Below are 18,768 nucleotides of genomic sequence, written 5' to 3'. Positions count from 1 at the left end.
TTCACAAGATTCCGTGGGGCTATTGTGCTATCCCACCACAACCCAGAAGCTGCTACCTCTTTGCCTTGCTTCTCCAGTGGTGGTGCCCATAGCTGCGACCCCCTGGATTCTGCTGCCTGAGGCAGCTGCCTCAGTCTACCTCATGAGTGGACCAGCTCCTCTGCTACCAGTACCTCATTTCAAACTTAACAAGTATCCAGCCTGAGGGCTGTGGTTTCTACAAGACTACTTCCTCTGTAATCTTGGGGAAAGAGAGAGCAGGGGAGGCACACAATGGAAGGCTAAAAACAGGGCCATTCCAAATCATACCTGAACTTCAGAGAATTCTAGACTCAAGTAGAGAGGGGTACGGGGGTCCCAACCATCCACCTAAACCCCCAGCACCATCACTGCTAGTGTCACTTCTATGGATGACAAGAAGGCCTCCAACTAGCAAAGGAAAAATGAATTTGCTTTGACCTAAGACTTGGCTAGAGGGGTGGGGAAGAAAGCTGCAAAAGCCATATATGTTTTTATGTTTTTATTTTTTTTTAAAAAAATCTTTGTTCTTCTACCATAGAAAAATTAAAAAGAAAAGTAAAACCCTTAGCTCTTGCAAAACCTGGTCAGAATTCGCAACCCAAATGAAGTCATTGAGAAACAGATGCCAGGCCTAGTTTTCCATCTCCAATATTCTGATGCTTCAACACCATTTTTAAGGAATACTTGACCTCAACCTATCAGGGATCACATATTGAAAGTCATGATGCCACAGTGCCACATAGACAATTAAATTAAAACTAATTATTTGTCCTTATATTACATGGGGGTGGGGGAGGTTGAGACAACTATGCAGCCTTTGCAATAGCAGCATTGCCTGAATTGCTCTGCTGTACCTGGGGTACACCATGACAGCTTTCTTGCAGTGCAGTGTGGGAAAAGAGGGTCCGCTGACCTTGGCAGTAGGATATGCTGCATTATAATGAAAAAGTTTGTGGCCTTCAGAGCTCTGCCCCTTCTGAGATATTCTCTCCAAAAAGAAGTCTCTTTCTGGGGGCATGAAAATGTTCATAAAAGTGAGCTTCCCTCACTTCTTGTCCACATTAGCAGATACTACAAAGTATCTCATTAGCAAATGCTTTTTTGCTGGTCTCTAACTGAACTAGAGAAAGCAAAGAAGACTCAGGCTGCTGCAATTCAATGCACATTTCATCTTTTGTTAAAGTCCAATGGAAGTGGTCATTAACTTGCCCAGATAGTAGAGAATAATTCAGAGTTTTGGGGCAGCCTTCTCTCTTATCTCCCTTCAGTTTCAGCTAGATGCTTAGTAAGAAAAGCATTGTGAATTCTTCTTTTTCCCTTTTTAATAGGTGTAGTTCTTATGCATTCCTTCCTTACTCTGATGAAAACTTCTGTGGAGCATTTCATGTTAATTCACCTGGATCTTCACAGCTCTGTAGGTGATCTGGGCAGATTTTACATGTGCATTTATGACACTGGAAGTCCAGAATCTTTGTTACACTTCAGTCTTGCCATTGTGCATTCAAGTACACATATGAATAACGTATTTCTAGTAAACCACTTTCAATTCAAGCCTATTGCACATTTATCCAGAAGTAAGTTCAATAATGTATACTCAGGGAAGCATACAAAGATAAACTTGCCAAAAGAGGCTGTACCACATATTCACTTTCTTTTCTTTTCTTAAATAACCACAGTTTAATTAAAAAGAACAGCAGTCATACAAGGTCTTAAAAATGTGAACAACATCACACACAGTTTTGCCCCTCTGGTATAGATGGGCTGGCAAAGCAACCCTTATAGACACTTGGTCCTCTTCTATGTCTGAGGCGTAGATCAAAAACCATTCCAGTCCAGCCCTGTCCCTTGCTTGTTGCAGAGAAGTTCTGAGCAGAGAAGAGGTGTTCTCTCTCCTGGGCATAGCAGCTTTGTCAGCATCTGAAAGCTGTTATCACATGTCCCATCACCACCCCACCCTTCATAATCTCTCCTCTAGGCTAAAGATGCCTAATTCCTCCAGTATCTCCTCATATGTTTTGCATTCTAACGTGACTGCAATGTGTTATGTTGTACGGAGTCCAGCTCAATGGAGTCACTTGGAAGAAGACAGGGAATACAATGTGTGAGGGTGACGGTGGTCTTGAAAAGGCAGTCCTTCTCTTTAATGAAATGCACACAATGTTCTCAGTCTCTGAAGCATTTGCTGGATGAAATGTAATCCGGAACTCATTTGGGATGTGGTTATGTCATCTCAGAACATGCGGAAATTGCAGCGTGATGCATCGGGGAATAGTGGTGCTGCGTTAAAAGACGAGGGGGTGCCAGGTGAACTGGGAGCCAAATTCAGCGGCTGAAACTCCATGCAGCTCTAACCAATTGTGGCACACGCCTTCTGCTGCCCTTCCTTATATAAAGAGACACGCATCCCACCCAATTTGCCGGTTCCATGTTAACCTGTCGAGACTGAATGGTCAAAATCAGCACATAGCAAATGCATTGCATGCTCCTCTGATGGTGTGGCTGTATGGGCAGTCTGTCATCATACAATGAGATCCTTCTTTCTTTCTTTTTTTACTCATCACACAGGGTGATAAGTGGTAAAGAAAAATAAGGTTCTGGTAACTTTAAAAGTTGCATATTAGGAGTGGGTGAGGGAGTTTGGGTATCAGTTTTTCCCAGCATGACAAGTTATATCAGCCAAATTCCCCTCATTTGCAGTAGAGATATGGCTGCCCCATGTTTGCTAAGGAAGAGAAATGTTTATTATGACGAACACATTTTGAGTAATGACTCTTTGGGCCCTTCCGGTTGACCTATTTACTGAACATTCATACTTATGTGTTTGCACAAAGTTTTTTGGTACTTAGCCTATGTCCGGTCTTTCCTGAGGATTTGTTCTGATTTGTTTACAGGGTGGTTATTTGAAAATGAGCATTCACTCCGCATTCATCCTGACTGGCTTGTGAAATGTTTATATATCTTTCTGTTACTCATTTGTTCTTTCTACGCTCTTTAATGTATTTCCCTGTCACTTTCCAAACCGGAAAAGTCTGGTTCTTTTAAAAGTGGATTTGTTGTGCAAAGGCGATAGAACACTTGAATCCACTATCAAATGTGGACTCCTAAGGTTCTGGTAAGTGTATGAATCCCACCTGCAAAATAGTGAGAATTTGGAGGTGCCTGTGACAGGTACCCCGACTGAAGATAGGTGACGGGTGATGTGACCAATATCATGAGTGTGCTACTAGATAAATATCTACTTATTATTGCACAGAAGAGGTCTAGCATTAACTGTGTGTTGGTAGTGTTTAACAGCAGCAAGGTATTCCATTTCTGTGAGGGCTGCCCAGAGCCCATTCACTCTCCACCCAGAGATTCAAAGTATGTGGTGGCACTTCTGGAACAAAACTGTATATTTATTTAATTACACTCTATGAGGGCTTAATGCTTGATGGACGGCCTGCACTGCAAATGTGCTGGGCCTAATAAACAACAGTTCTCCATGGAGGCTTCCTCTGTGGTTGATTTCATATTGATGTCCTCCTTCCTCCTCTGCTTTACCTTCTCTTTTGCATCTGGCCACCATACACTTACAGTAACTATGTGGAAAGGCATTTTGTGCGAAGGTGCCTCCACCCCCGCACCGTTAATGCTAACTAAAGCAGCAAAAGAAAGCTGGCCAATTTTGCTGGTATGACTAAAATTGCCAAATTACTTGGGAAGGTAAGTGGTGCTCCTCCTTCGTGCTGTTGATGAGCCGATACAGTTTGTGCCCTTGGTAGCCAATCACATTGCCCACATAATGTTGCACTCCGCCCCAATTTCCCAGTGATGTGTGAGTCTAGGGTTCAGAATGAGGGACAACAGAGACTGTGGTGTCTTCAGGCTATATGGCTTATTTACACATATATACAACTTGAGCCTACACCCACACCCACAGCCTTGGCTACCAGCATAAATCATGCATGGCTCTGACTCTCCCAGGCTTCCTGCCAGCTTCTAACTCACACACAAAACTCTCAACTCTGGCCTTTATCTTTCTAACTACCAGTGAGTTGAGAGAGGGGAGCCCACCCATTTGTCATATGGAACAAAACCACTTCCTTTGTTGCCTTAATGGCCCATACATTGAGGGCCATTATCTCACCAGGAAGCTAGTCTGGCTATTCCAGGAACTGAATAAAGTCACAATTGCAGGGTTTTCCTTTGTAGGAACAACCTAGGAAGCTGCCATGTACTAAGTCAGACCAGTAAATCATCTAGGTCAGTATTTTCTATGCTGACTGGCAACAGCTCTCCAGAGCTTCAGGTAGGGTACATTCCCATTCCTACCTGGCAATGCCAGGAATTAAACATGTGGCCTTTGCATGCAAAGCAGATGCCCTACTAAACAGCTACATCCCTTCCTCTACTGAAATATACAATATTCCCCCTATCTACCAACATTTATAAAGTCTATATGAAATCTCATTCTGTAGGTCCACCAGGCTCACCACTCGCATTTGTACATTTGTCCAAGACAGGGCATTTTTCAGTGGGAACTCACCAGACCTCAGTTCTGGCACCTCTCAGGTGGGTGCCATTACCATTCTAAGATAATAAGGGTGGTATTCATGGTGAGTTCCGGAACCTCTTTTTCTACAAAAATAGCACTGGTTCAAGGAATGGCAGCAACTTATTGCATCCCAGAAGTCAGCTTTAAAAAGCAATGGACTCATCCCGGGTTGTGAAATTCTCTATTTCTGTAGGCCTCTGCAGCGTAGTTGGAAAAAGACCAATGACAGCTTAGCCAAAGCTCTAGGCTTTGATGTGTGCTCAGAGTCTTGGAATTTAAGAGGCAATTGTGTGTTTAATGCCCCACTGTTCCTCAGCTTGGCACGGGGTTCCTCTTGCATTGCTTTTCAGTTCAATTACTTCTACCTTTCTCAAATATGAAATGAAGCAACAAAAAGATTTTTAGGAGCTGGCTTGGCTCTTTCCAAAGGCAGGGCCCTGTTGGCGCTGGGCTTACAGCTGAAGGTGCTGACAAGCTCACAGTTATGCAGGAGTTCAGCTGGTGCCCTGTTCTGTTTGTTACAGTGTGTTCTAATACAGCCCCCGTCCTTTTCACCATCGCAGAAGGGCGGGGGAGAAAGTAAGAGGAAATATTTTTATAGAGGGAAAAGCCCCTCAGGTAGGAGAAAAGGACAAGAGACTTTCTCAGAGAAGCAGCAAGGCAAGTCAGGGAGGAGCAGACCATCTCACAAATGACCAAATTCAGCATGGTGAGACACTCAAAATGGAGACATCGGCTTCTTGTAGTGCTGTAAGTCCATGCAAGCCTTTGAGTTACACATGGCTCTTAATCATGCAGAAGGGGAAGGTGGATCAACCACAGCTACAGGACGTCTGTACACAGCATCAAAAGTGAGCCAAATTCTGCACCCAGAGTGGTAGCAGATGGAAGACTCTAGATAATATCAATTTGCATTCATGTTTAAATTTCTGCATATTCTATCCTGCTTTCCTAAAGCTGGGGCTTTAAAGGAAGATAGAATTAATTTGGACGGAAATGTCTGATGCAGCTGGAAGACTGGGAGAGAAGGGAATGAAGTTTGGTTAAGAGGCCAGTGGAGAGGCAAGTGTGTGCTGCATCTGATGGTGTAAGAGTGGGTCTGCAGGCCCAATGTACTCCCACAGCTCATTTGCAAAACAGCATACAAGACAAGGTTAGCCACAAACCATAACTGCCCTGTGCATGTCTTGCTATTTCTTATGAAATACTCCAGTTTCATACCCCTCAACTGTCCCAGCACTGGGGGGCAGAGAGCAGACAGGGGCGGGACGGGGCAGGAATCCTGGGGGCGGGGCACCCAGCACGGGCGGGGGGGGCAGCCACGATGGCACCCCACTGGGATCGTGTTGCCGGGGGCAATGTGCTCCCCCCGCACTCCTCTTCCTCTGCCAGTGCCCATCTTTAGTGGGACATCCTAGAATTACAGAAGCCATTCTGAATTCTGATTGGATCCTGGAACGTAGTGTTTTTTGGTCCAGTGCTCTGGCTCGAGCAAGCTAGCTTGCACTGGAGCACCAGAACAAAAGACGCTTAGTTTTTGGTCTTGCGCTCATGCACAAATCAGCTGGCTCCTGTGAAAGCTCGGGACTAAAAAATGAGCATCCTGCTTTTGATCAGCAGGATGTTGGAGGGTATGCCATCCCCCCCCCCATCAGCTTCAATTCAGACTGAGAGAAAGAATGGCCTAGCTGTGTTTTTAAGCAGCAAAACGTGCCCACAGCCAGGAAGTGTGCTTCCAGATAGAGGCTTAATATTGCAAATGAGACATGCAGGTGTTGCGAAATCGTCATTCACAACAGTTTGTTTTTTTAATTTAGCAAAAAATTCACCAGACAGGGTAAATCTGAAATAAATTGAGAAGGGGGTATATCACCTGGCATTTTAATGCCAGTGATGTTGTCAGGATGCTGTAAAAAAATATTGCATGCATGAGGATAACCAGTTCCATAGTATTAAAAACAAAACAAAACACCTTTCTAGAGGCAGAGAGAATAGCAGCCTTGAGAGTGGGAGAGTGGGCTGTGCACAATTCAGAAATCACTGTTTTCTGGAAGCTCTGCTTGGCACCACCCTCATTTCTTACCTTTCCTAGACACTGTTCCTGCTTCCATGCCATCTTGCTCCCTGCTACGTGCCAGAGGTTGTATTTCTCAAACTTTTGATCAAGTTCTTGATATGTTTATTTTAGTTTATTAAAACTGGAGGAGGCCCACTTCACTCCCACACTAAAAGGGTTAACGTATGTTGAACAGATTCTTGGAACAGTAGTTTTGAATTGATACTATTCTTTTCCTTTTAAAAAATAAAATAAAATCATCTGCTAGATTTCTGGGCCAGCGTTTCATTGAGCTTTTAGACTGACTGACTGACTGACTGATTGATTGAGAAAAAGTATTTATACACTGCCATAAAACATTGTGTTGGTGTGCAATGATAAAACATAAAACACAGTTGAAAACAGTTGAAAATAATCATTAAAGTGACTGGCTAATCAGGAGTGTTTTGAACAACTGCACAGGCCTGTCAGCATATACAAAGTCTTCAAGAGACACCTGGAAGTCAAAAGCAAAGGTGGGAAGGGGATCGCTGTAATACCCATCAAACACAGTCAATCTTGGAGAATTGCAGGGTCAGTAGTATCAAAGGCCATTGAAAGATCCCATATGAGTAACATGGTCACACTTCCCCGTCTTCATAAGATCATCATCAGGGCAATCAGTTCCTTCACTGCAGCGGGTTGGACTAAATGACCCCTGGAATCCCTTCCAAACCTACAAATCTATGATTCTAAGACTAATTCCATTCTGAAACCAGTCCTAAATCCAGACTGAAGTGAATTTAGATAATTTGTGTCATCCAGGAACTCTTAAAGATGCTCTACCTTTTTGCCACAGTGTGTGTGTGTGTGTAATCTTCCTATATGACAAAGCCAGTTGGCATACATTGAAACTGGAAGATCAGTCCGCTGCTGAGGCTCTCTAAGACTGCAATTCTATTCATAAGGGTAAGCCCCATTGGACTCAGTGAGACATTCTTCTCAATAGACATGCATACGACTGTACTCAAAGACTCCGATCCAGAACACACTTAACTGGTGAGTAAGTTTCATTGAACATAGTGGGACTTACTTTCTAGTAAACATATGTTTAATAGTCAATGCATTTCTTTTTGATTAAATAAATCTTTTTGATTAAATAAAAACTACACCACTGTGCTCCTAGCTGCAAAGCACCGCTCTCAAACGTAAGGGCATGTCTCCCTAATGCCCAGGTCCTTAGTCATCACCAATTGGCAGTCTTGAAGGCATGGGCTAGATAACTATTAACATCCCAGGAACCTAAACAGAGAAAAGCCATGTGCAATTTTGCTTTAGGTGTGTTCCTTTGGTTGGTTCAGAAATGCAGTTTTCTGGATGGTGCCCTCTTCCTTACTCCTTTACTGCTCACATTTGATCCAGGTCTTTCCCATTCTTCCCATTTGTCATTTCTCCCCATTCACTTGTATATATTCATCCATCCAGAAGTCAACTCTCTAGATTCCTCAACAAGTGCAAAGCACCAGACATGTACATTATTATCTTGCATAAAGCTGCAGATGTTTCACATCTGCCTCCACACTTGTTATCCTGCCAAATTGCCGAGTCTTCATGGCAGGTTTACAGTAAAGAAAGATTGTAGCTGTAAACAGTTTTATGACAGGTTGACGTTACAGGCTTATGGCTTCTTGCCTAAACCCTTGAAGGCTCTATGACTCCACAAAGCTGGGCCACTGCTAACCCCATAAGCCCAGTACAGAAGGGGAGGGAGTGACGTTTGAACCTACCATATGACCACACAGGTCCTTCGCTTGCTGCGGACCTGCATGTTTAAGTGACGTTTACCAACAGATTCTGGAATTTCCAGTTAACAAAACTCCTTGTGGATGCTGACACATTTCCATGATGCATTGTTATGGCCAAAGGGATTGAAACTTCAAATGTGGGACACACTGATTTCAGCTTGTGGTGGGAAAGTTTCCAGAACTGATGGAGTTATACACCTTGAAAGTGTGGAAATTAGACTATAGTTCCATTTACAGAGCTATGGGAAATGAAGAGACCGGGTCATTTAACCCTTTAATTAGTTCCCTTTTACCTCCTATAAAAATTATGCAAGACACTCTCTTTTAAAGTTTAAATAACAAATAACTTTTACTCGGTGTACTTGCACTTGTTAGATTAAACATACAAGACAGAAAGGTGTTACTTATGTTACGAATACAGTGGTGCCTCGCAAGACGAAATTAATTCGTTCTGCGAGTTTCTTCCTCTTGCGAATTTTTCGTCTTGCGAAGCACGGAACTGCACCTCTTCAAGCAATGCGCCTGGTTTTAAGAAAAAGGAAACAAAGACGTTTTCGTCTTGTGAAGCAAGCCCATAGGGAAATTCGTCTTGCGAAGCAACTCTAAAAACGAAAAACTCTTTCGTCTTGCGAGTTTTTTGTCTTACGAGGCATCGTCTTGCGAGGTACCACTGTACATATTACATAGAGTTGTATCCAGTGCTGTTTTTCTAGAAAAAGAGGTGCTGGAATTCACCATGAACGCCTCCCTTGTTCTCTTCTAATGGCAATGGCACTCACCTGAGAGGTGCCAGAACTGAGTTCTGGTGAATTCCAGATGGAAAAAAAGGCCTGATTATATCTAAGACAAAAACTGTTACAGACCAACCAACTCTGAGGCAGGAAGCAGCACAACAGAACAGACATACTGCTCAGCTGCTCTAACACAAAAGACTGTTAATACCTGCTCTGACTGTACCAACGGACATAACTGCCTCTGGCAGGAGGTGTATGACATCAGTGTGAGCATTAACCCTTTGATTGGTATTTTGGATGCTTTCATCCCATAAAGGAGGTGTCAACTTGGCCCTATCTAGAGCTTTTCTCCAGTGGGAACTCATTAGAACTCAGTTCCTGCACCTCTCAGATGGGCACCAATGTCATTCTAATAGCACTGGTCCTTTCCATAAATTATTTTCCACATGCAGGGCTAATGTGCAGGACCATACCCTTTTGGCCATGCATGCAGTAATGTGACCGACCCTGTCATCCACATTGTGGACATGGATGCCTCCAAATGGGCAACCATACATTTTTATTGTACACATTTCTTTTGCCTAAAGTCTCACTTTCACTGGCTCCTGGAAAGATCATCCTTCCTTATAAAACTTGATGGACAGATGTTTATGCAGCTGGATTGATATAAGTATGCAGTAAGGAATGCTTATCAGATTGTGCTGACACCAAGAGAGATTTCAGTCCATGTTGTGATAGCAACACCACTTCAGCAAATATTCAAAAGCTGGCCTTTGTTATACCACTTTCCTTGTACCCTCCTTTTCTATACTTAATTTTGTCCGGTCAGTGGGCAGGGTGGAGGTCAAGATGCATATGAATCAGCTCAAAACTGATCCCTCCCCCAAATATATTTGTCATTATATGAGGAATATAGGCAAAAGGATAATGGACACTGAGTACACTCTGGCCTCAATTCACTGTCTGGAGATTTACTCTCCCTTTAGGATTTCCTCCCCCTCTCCCGCCCCAGGGAGGGGCAGCAACCAGGGGAAAGAAAGGCATAACATCTTACAAGGACAGGAAGAAACATCGCAGACAGAATAATTGCCACACACAGGAAGAACAAGGATCTCATTTGAGTTCCGCACTTGTAGTTTTATAAATCATTTAATGTGTCAACATGAATAGAAGTTATTAATATTGCAGTTGTTGTATAAAGGATTATTATTATGACCGGAATGTATTGGAAAATAGTAAGATTTTGGGGCGCAGAAATTAAGCAAATAATCAAGGCATTACATTTCCTTTGCTTCACTTCCTTTATCCATCAGGAGGAAAGAACAATGTGTGAGGTGACAAAGCAATTCTGGGCATTGCCTTGGAATATTCACTATTTACGGAAGTCTGCACAAACAAGAAGGTTCCAATGACTTGTGACTTTCATAGCATACACCATGCCTTACAGGTGTCCTTCTTATCATGGCTTATCACTTGCTGGATCATCACGCTTTCCTATGTCCCTTGTAAGCGAAGCCATCCAGAATCTCGCACTCCCAGCAGGGTCACCCAAGGCGGTAAGGTCATAAGGAAGGAGCTAGACAAAGAATGATCCAAGAAGTCCTCAATGGCAGAACAAGCAGATGATAACAAGCAGTATGTTACAACGGCTGTGAAGGCGGATGAAGGCTGCAGCAGATAAGAATCTACCGGTTGTCGTGACTACTCATCCCACTGGAACAGAGCCTTACTGCGAAGACTGTGTGTTGGTCAGTGTGCACTGATCTACACTCATAAAAAAAATTCACTCATAGGTGTCTTCCAAAAACCCATCCCAAACCCAAACCCCAATACTCAGCTATGAGTGATCGCCAAAGAAGATCATGGCTTATTCCTCATCCCCATAGCCCAAACTCATGTGATGATATATTCCTCTCTCTCTCTCTCTCTCTCTGACTCTTCCCCTCACGTTTGAAATATAATTGTGAGCTCCTTGGGGCAGAGGCTTCATGTTTGCTCATGTGACTATTTTTAAAAAATGTTTTTACTTAACTAATGAAATAAGATATAGTAGAATACAGTTTATGTCATTCAAGTATATTTATGGAGCTATGTGTATTCCTAAGTGTGACACACACACACACAATGGTTTTCATTTTCATTTTCCCAAGTGCAACCAAACTGTAAGGACACACTGCCTTGGAGGAATCAAAAGTTTGTGAAGCTTTATAGATTTCATTGCTTTTATTGCATCATGTGGAGTGTAATGTGGTGAGAGCTGCTTTGTAAATAAATATCATAAATATACCGTATTTTTCGCTCTATAAGATGCACCAGACCACAAGACGCACCTTGTTTTTGGAGGAGGAAAACAAGAAAAAAAATATTCTGAATCTCAGAAGCCAGAACAGCAAGAGGGATCGCTGCGCAGTGAAAGCAGCAATCCCTCTTGCTGTTCTGGTGTCTGGGGTAGCTGCGCAGCCTGCATTCACTCCATAAGACGCACACACATTTCCCCTTACTTTTTAGGAGGGAAAAAGTGAGTCTTATAGAGCAAAAAATACGGTAATGTTGGGAGAGAGGGAGTTAAGCTTCAAACTACCAAAATGCTGTGAGTTGTTATTTTTAATCCCCAAAGCATTTGAAAATGGTGCATGTGATTGATTCCACTTCGATCTCAGGCTAACAAATGCATTTCACATTGCCCTTGTTCCAGTCTTACATCCCTCCAGGATAGGCAGGTATTGAGGGTGTGAAGAATGAATGAGCAATATTGAGAAGCCAAAGGAGCCCATTGTATGAGCCAGAAGGTTCTTTATTCATTTACCAGTGGCTCATTCAGTAACTGTTTGCCCATCCTGGTGTTTCTGCAGTTCTCCTCTCATATCCCATTCTCCTGTAGCTAGACCAGAAACCACCCGGATCCATGCCCATGCCCAGTCCCTTGTATTTTCACTGCATTGCAAAGCAAATAATTGCACAGCAGCTACAGGATTCAAGACTGCACAGCAGCTGCTCAGCGTGTTTCCATGAGACAACGCTGGATTTATACTTCTTTCCCCCCTCCCTTTTACTGGAATTCTTTGTTGTTTGCTGATGATGATGGCTTTCATTTGCTTTTATTAGCTGCAGGTGTTTTCTGTTCTTCAGCTGCAAGCGCTTTCCCTTTTTCCCTGCCAATTCCAACCCCGGTTTGTGCCTTGGTCACCTTTTGGAATATGATGTGGAGGATGATGGAGATTTTTGCGGCTTCAGCAGATGCGCTCAACCTGCCTGGCTTTTGCCTCTCCCAGCCCCTCCCCACCAGTTGAAAACATAAGGAGCACTTCTGCCTGGGCTTGGAGAGCAATCAAGAGAGAACTAATTCATGGTGGGAAAAGGAGGTGGAGATTAGGGATGGGACTCTGTGCTATGGTTCTCCTTGTTTAGCGCTCGTGGTTCTTGCTCCACCATCTAAGTTTATTAATCTGCTTTAGCAGTATGGGCTTGGTCCACAGCAGGTATATTGACTGCAAACTTGACCTTGCTGCTGAGCGATCCAAAAATGTCAGGCTTTAGCTCAAAAATATAGTGACTGATTTTGACTCTAATGCAACCCCAGGGCACACTAGAATGGCACAGAGGCAAATGGTGTGTGTTTTTAAATTTTCATTCTATATTGTATATTCTATAATATGATATTGAGTTGCTTTAAGGCTGTTAATATCCCCTTCACAAAATGAATTGTATTGTTTTATTGTCACCCCACACTATCTATCTATCATCTATCTATCTATCTATCTATGTTATTGATTTGTTAACAATCACAAAAGTGAAAACCAAACAAAAAGAAAGAAAACAAAGAATCAAAAATTTAAACCATAAAGCATCACAATCTGGAAGGACAAAGGTACAGTGCAGATCCAAAGGGATAATAAAGTATTATATTATATCATAAAAAGATTTCCTTTACAAATAATAAAGATTTATAAAATTTAAAGTATTCTCCACCCATGAGTTCCATCAATATAGAGAATAAAGATTCTATACAGCCTTAAATGAGCCAGACATTTGCATATACTGATAGCACCAAGTGATCATGTGACTCAATATTTGTATATTATTTTTATTCCCTGCCTCTCCAGTCCCCTTCACCTCAACCAGCCACCTCACCAGCAGATCCTTCCTTTGCCTACTGGGCACAGACATCAGAACATAGAGCATTCATTTTTCCTCAATTTTGCCTTTTCTTCTTAGATAGGATTACATGGCAAATCAACCCCACCCACTGCCCCTACCCCATCTCCCCTGCTCAGACAAATTGCTTATCTCATTTATTTTCTGTCTTTAACAAAGCATGGTGCTGATTGCTGACAGTCACATCACCAGTGGAGAGATCTGCATTTAAAAAATGCCAGTGTAATGCCAGTGCAAGGCACAGGATAATAAATCATCACCTAAATGTAACAGGCTGAGCACAGACAGTCCCAATACACATGTAATCACATCGTATTGTACAGGAACAGCAGAAACCGTCAGTGAGTCAAGAGGAGTTACAAGCTTAAACCTGGAGATTGAGAACAGTGACAAGAATTTGGGGGTGAAAAGTTTATCAAACAAATCTATGTCAAAAATTGCTCACAAGTTCTCACATGTGACCAGTTTATGCACAAACGTACAAGGTCCATGGAAGCTCAGTCTTCTACTCACTTTTAATGAACTTTGTTACCATCCCTAGTGGAGATACAGATAAGCACAAAACAATTTCCCCCTTAGATGGTGTGTGGGTGTGGGTGGCTGTCTTTTTTAGCGAAGTGCCTTGAAAAGGAGACAGGATTGCAACACAGTGGCAGAGCACTTTGCATCCCAAATCCAATCTCCAGTATCCTAAAGTAGGGCTGGAAAAGGCCCCTTTCTGAAAATCTGGAGAGCCACTGTCAATCAGTATAAACCAAGGACATGGAACTGGATGCCTCCCCGTCCCCCACCCAAATTTGTCAAGTGAGCAGAGCCACCCACCCATCAGTCACCTGACATCATAATATCAAGTGAGATCAGTTTTTTTACATTCATGGTTGAAATCAAACTGTGTAGGCAAATGCACAGCCCACAAAACACATTTCAAAGCACTCCACAATACTCAATAATCCAGGTGCTTGCCGTTTCTTACAAAGCACTAGCAAGGGACTTAATAAGTTGACCATTCGGGTCCTGCAAAGTCCATTGCAAAGCAGTCTGTAAGATGTGACAATCAGCCGGTTGCTGAGTGTTGCAAAGCCTTTGGTAGAAAGGTTTGCAAGCACTGATCAGCCGATTGGCAGAGCCTACAAATTCCTTTCTGCTGAGTCAGGTCTTTGCCTGCCCTGTACCTGACATCATATATTATGCCAGGTGTAAAGCAGGTGGGCGTGGCTGAGCTGCAATGGCCTCTCTGGCCAAATGGGGAGGCCTGGTGGGCCTAATTGGGCCAATGGGCCAGTAGCTCTTCATTCCTGGTGGAGATGATAATACGCTAAATCAGAGTTGGGGAACCTGTGGTCTGGAAAAGAGTCTGAGAAGAGATATGACAGGCATCTTCAAAGTTCTGAAGGGCTTGGAGGAAGCTTGTTTTCTCCTGCTCTGGAGGGTAGGGCTTAAACCAAAATTACAGGAAAGGAGATTCTTACTAAACATTGGGAGGAACTCTGAGTAAACCTTAGTTATCTACCACCCTTTGTGTTTGAGCATGCTTTGATTCCCTTGCACAGTAAAGACAACACTGTGACGTAATATTGGGAATAGGTGTGTTGAACAATAGATCTAGTAAAGATGGTGGCATTGTCTCCAAGAAAAGATGGGTATTCTCTTTTCTCAATGAAGCATACCGTTACTTCTCACATTTTACCAACAGAGCACTGGGTCAGAAGAATCCCAATTTCCTATCTTTTGTTCTATGAATGAGTTAAAAGAGAAATCAAATAACTCCCACTTATTTGCTTGTTTTATTTACTTGCGTGAGTGTCCAAACTGCACAGTGAACAGTGGGTGAAGTGATCCCATGGTGCAAGTAAGCACAAACATCAGTACACATTGATCGAATATTGGAGGAATCTAATTATGCATGTAGCAATAAAGCTGACACCTCTCAGGAGACACATTAAGTAACCCAAGCACTGTTGCTGTCTTCATCACAGCTTGCTCTGCTGCGTCTGCTTGTAGCCATGCGGAACACAGCTTTGTGGAGACCTAATTGGATTTACCATAGTGCAGGGAGGTTGAAGGAGAACTGGGCTGCAGCTGCAGCAGTTGTGAATCCACTATGCCCCCTAGCTCTCAGCATCACCATTGCACTAAGAAAGTCCTATTCATGCTCCAGTGTTGCAAAGGGAAGGCTTGCAGAAGGCAGATATTTTCAAGTTTGCTTCAAGCATATAATAAGAAGAGGGGGGAACAGCGAAAGGCACTGTCCTTTCTAGAATGCAAGAATGCTTTATGCTCTTTTAAACAGCAAGCAAAATGTGTATGGTCAGGGAAATTGCATGCTGCTTTTTCAACCAGGGTGTAAAGAGGATTATTGGAGACATCTTTGCAATTGTTTAATTGATCCCATATCTAAATTGTAGAGCTATCTCTCTCTTTTTTTTCCCCTCTGCAAAGAACAGGCTCATTCCTGATGATAGTTTTAGGAGATGTTTGTACCAATCCTGCAGGTTGGTTCTTACATAAGGGCACAATATGTGGACCCAGAGCTCCAAAGAAGCAGAAGTAGCTCCCCTCACTCAGGATGCATTTTGGAACATCAAAGGGTTATCCCTGCACACCTGGAGCACCATGCACATATCAGAAAACCTCTTCAGCTTTGCATCGCAGCCCATATAAATTGCTCTGTGCATCTGTGCAATTCAAAGAATGCATTTTAAGACCTTTCTAGACAATCAATAAATGCAAAGGTGTTAACCATCTGTATGTCTAGAGGTCTTTCCCTCTGAGCTATATTTCTGTTGCATTGACACTCCAGTTTCTCAGGACTGGATGCGTAATATTTGCGTACCTGGGAAATGCAGCTCTTCCCTGAGTTACTATCCCATGCTATTGGCAGCAAGACTCTCACCTCCCCACATTCCCATCCCGTTACTCCTCCTAGAACAGGACTAGCTATTCACTCTTAATCAGATGGCTTAGCCTGAAGCATTTTCAGAGATCTGGACACAGCGTTGCAGAGCAGTCGCTGCCAATAGCACACATTCATTTGTGTGTATAAATCCCATTATAATCTCTGGTCAAACCAGTTTTTGTGGCGCTTGAAGCAATAACCAGAAAGTCAAAAGTAGCCCCTAAGAAGCATGGCTGTCTGCCTTGCAATAGACATGTGTACACTGCGGTAAGACATTATTCACATATTGACGCAAGCCTCAAGTTAACCCTTTCAGGTGGTCCATATAAAACAATGCAAAGCTACCTTTCATTTTCAGCCATGTTCCAATCTGCTGTTGTCCCTGTTAGATTTTCATTTAGGAGTTCAACTGGACTAGGCCAGAAGCTGCTTGTATGATCTGGTCCAAATATCTTCACCATTCCCTTGACTTGCAAGAGACATGGGGAAGTGGCTGCAATCAGGGAAATTATATAATTTCCTCACCCTTTCCATGACTCTTGTATAGTTATAAACAACTGCTAATGCTGGATCACAGCAATCAGTATAGTGATAAGGAGGAAATTGCTCCCATTGCTTCATATAAATAACTGTCTGCATACACTTCTGATGACCTTCAAAACAATAAATGATTTGTGTTCCTTAGTTTGCAGGTGGCGGGGGTCACATTAATTTGATATCCTTTAAATATGACCTGGACCGAATGACCTTTATATTTTGGCTACATCTCTCACAACATGCATTCACTGGTAAGAACAAGAGTGGCCGTCGTGATGCTCTACAGATGTTGCTAGACTCCAACTCCCATCAGCCACTGCCAGCATGGCCAGTGGTCAGGGATACTAGCCAACACACTGCCTTCCAGCTGTTGCTCATCTCTGGGTAAAAGGAGGGTGCTCTATATATGAAACACCTTAAAACATTCATTAAGCATCCCAAAAGGAAAAAAATTAAATACCATTTTGCTTGCTTTCTTTTTGCCCATTCATCAAGCTTAGCTAACTGATTCCAGTTGGCCAAGCCATTTTCTTATTTATTTTCTCCTATCCTCATCCCCTCTTTCACCAGCACACACTGGCATGGTGCTCTGGCATTTCAGGGTGGAGAAATATAAATCCCCAGGGAACTTTAATCCTTGCCATTCTTTCTAATTGCACGAAAACTTATTCTTTCTTTTTCTTTGAGCTTGTAAAATTTAAGTTTCCTTAGCAAAACCTTTTAAAATATGGATTTATTATTATTTTTTCCCTTTACCAAGCTAACTGGACAGAATCCCTTCCAGATAAAGCCAGTTCTTTATCCGTGAGTCATCCATTGGCCTGTCTGGGTGCCCCGCAATGAGTGTGATGTGTCCAGTGGCAGCAGAGTACACAAACCAGGCCAAACAGTCTAGAAGACATATGCTCTAGCCCTTCATCTCAAGTTTGGAAAGCTGACACTTTCATGCATTACAGCCTGGAGTTAGTTGTGGAGCCCAGAGCAGATGAGGTGTACTGAACATCAGCCATTTACCCATAGCTACAGCAATGAACAGACCATCTGTGATACAGAGTATGCTGAATGTGATATCAAATCCAGAATCTTATACCTTGTCCCAGGAACCACACAAATCTACCTTTTTATGGTCACAAGAGGAATAAATTGTTGTCGAGGGGAAAATAATGGTGAACGGAGGCCACATTCTCATGTCACTATAGCCTTGTGTTGCTGGCTTATCGCCGTTTATCAGGAAAGAGCAGCATACTGATGGTTGCAGCCTGCTTACTCCAGATTTGTTCCTTCCACAGAGTGAATGGGGGAAGCAAAATGAGAAGCAGCAATTAAACATGGCTTGTTGTGACATCCCAGCCCAGGATCCTGGGTTGTTTCTCCCTAACAAGCCCAGGTCACCATGGTTTGTTGCTGGCTTATGGATCCTGGCTTGTTTGGCAAGCACAAGCCCTCCTTTAGATATCACAGCAAGCTGAGCTTAATTGTGGCTTTCTAGCTTGTTTCTTCTGCTCAAGAAGGTCAAAGTGGAAACTATGGGGCTGTGCACACCAGCACCCTGGACCAGCAGCCTTAGGTTTCATTACTTGTGTATGCAGCCCATATTAACAGTTTCAACTTTCTATAAACTGGAAACAGTCAATGGGCAATAGGTGCTTCATCAAACAGGATATCTCTCACTTCCTTCCCAGTTCCTAGATTAGATAGATATAGATAGATAGATAGATAGATAGATAGATAGATAGATAGATAGATGATAGATAGATAGATGATAGTGAGAGAGTGAGTTCAGAGCTGTATTTAGGTACATAGCATCTGAACTTATGACCTAGGTGGTGGAGCTCAGGCATCTGGGTGGAAGAATGGGCTCGCAGTTAGGATTTCAAAATTGAACCGATTTAAAATGAGACAAATTCTGGATTGGTCTGTAGCCCTCTGCACTGTGCACCCATTCCACCACCACCTCAACATTCCCTCTGGTCCCTTGCAGAGAGAGTCCTGCCTTCCTTGCTCATGCTTGTCATGGTGGCAAGCAAGGTTAAGAATTGTGGAAGCATCTA

The 18,768-nt window shown here is 42.9% G+C and overlaps 1 long non-coding RNA gene across 1 annotated transcript in view; it reads left to right on the top strand.

The window, feature by feature from the left end:
• The first annotated feature begins 9,047 nt into the window (after positions 1-9,047).
• Positions 9,048-18,768, top strand: part of LOC310749485 — a 465,633-nt gene continuing 455,912 nt past the window's right edge. The window contains exon 1 of the long non-coding RNA XR_014541653.1: positions 9,048-9,059. This is a non-coding gene — a long non-coding RNA (uncharacterized lncRNA). The remainder of the gene's footprint in view (positions 9,060-18,768) is intronic.

Source organism: Podarcis filfolensis (assembly GCF_964270895.1).
Source record: "Podarcis filfolensis genome assembly, chromosome: 1".
NCBI classification, from domain to species: domain Eukaryota; kingdom Metazoa; phylum Chordata; class Lepidosauria; order Squamata; family Lacertidae; genus Podarcis; species Podarcis filfolensis.
Note: the sequence above shows the minus strand (reverse complement) of the source record. Positions and strands in the feature narration are given on the sequence as shown.